The following is a 1128-nucleotide window of genomic DNA, read 5'->3' as shown; positions in this document are numbered from 1 at the left end:
CACATGCGTGTACTGGGGTGGTTTTCCAAAAAGGCAGAACAAGTCGCCTCCGGGAAAATCTGGCCTTGCTTTGCATCGTCCTGGGGGAAGGAAGCAACGGGGACTGAGACTTCTCCACGAGTCTCTCAGCTCCTCTGCAGGTTCTGGTTTTCACTCCTGAGAAGGAACGAACTCCACGATGCAGCCGAAGAGCAGAGCCCAGAGTAAGAAGACTAAACTAAGGGATCCACACACTCAGGACCAGTTCCCAGAGCTCACTCTGTGATTTCTGTGCCTGCCGGGGCCGTGGGAGTCCCATCATCTCTCTGCATACCCTTCACATGCTCATTCCTCATTCATGAAGCTTCTGTTCAGGGCCAGTCCCATCAACAGTCAGCAAAGCTTTCAGAAGCCTAATGTGGGGGAGCACACAATCTGATCCCAGCTTTTCCTCCCCACTTTGTGAGGCAATGTGAGGAATGTAAAATCAGGGGACTCGAGTGTCCAACGAGCTAGCTTAACTACCAATGTTGTTTGCTAACAGTGGGAAATGGAAGGAAATAAGAGGAATAAGAGAAACAACAAAGGCATGAAGGAGACAGAAATACGATGAGGTGAGAAGAGATGGACTAGAGATAAAGCAAAAAGGGAAGGAAGATGGATGGTCAGTGAGATCAGGAAAGCAAGAAATGGGAGAAATATGTGGAAAAGGACATATTGCAGAGGCAGAGAAGTCAGTGAGTTCTGAAATGATATTCATGTTAAATAATAAATCTTCCTTTATTCTGCTATTCAGTTGCCCGGCAAGATCTGAGTAAATTACCAGGTAATATCATCCCTCCCATTTGAATTTTATGTATCTTATATACATGACCTTAGCCTGAATCCCTCTGGGAAGAGAACCCAAGACAAAGCTTTGTGTACAGTTATTGGGAAACTGCCCCAGGGAGCAGGCGTGAAAGGCAGGAGGCATGCAATGGGGAGAGAGGGAAAGGGAACACAGAGTGAGTTACTGAGGTAGCCTCCGGGGAGGGCAACTGGGGCTCCACCCATCTCCAAACTGTCCTAAAGAAACACTTACCCACCATTCCTGTTTGCCATTGATCAAGGTGATCCCTTGGGTGTGAACTCTCCAACAGTTACAGGTTT

Source organism: Phyllostomus hastatus, unplaced genomic scaffold (genome assembly GCF_019186645.2).
Source record: "Phyllostomus hastatus isolate PE091 unplaced genomic scaffold, TTU_PhHast_1.1 phas_contig_36, whole genome shotgun sequence".
Classification (NCBI taxonomy): domain Eukaryota; kingdom Metazoa; phylum Chordata; class Mammalia; order Chiroptera; family Phyllostomidae; genus Phyllostomus; species Phyllostomus hastatus.
Note: the sequence above shows the minus strand (reverse complement) of the source record.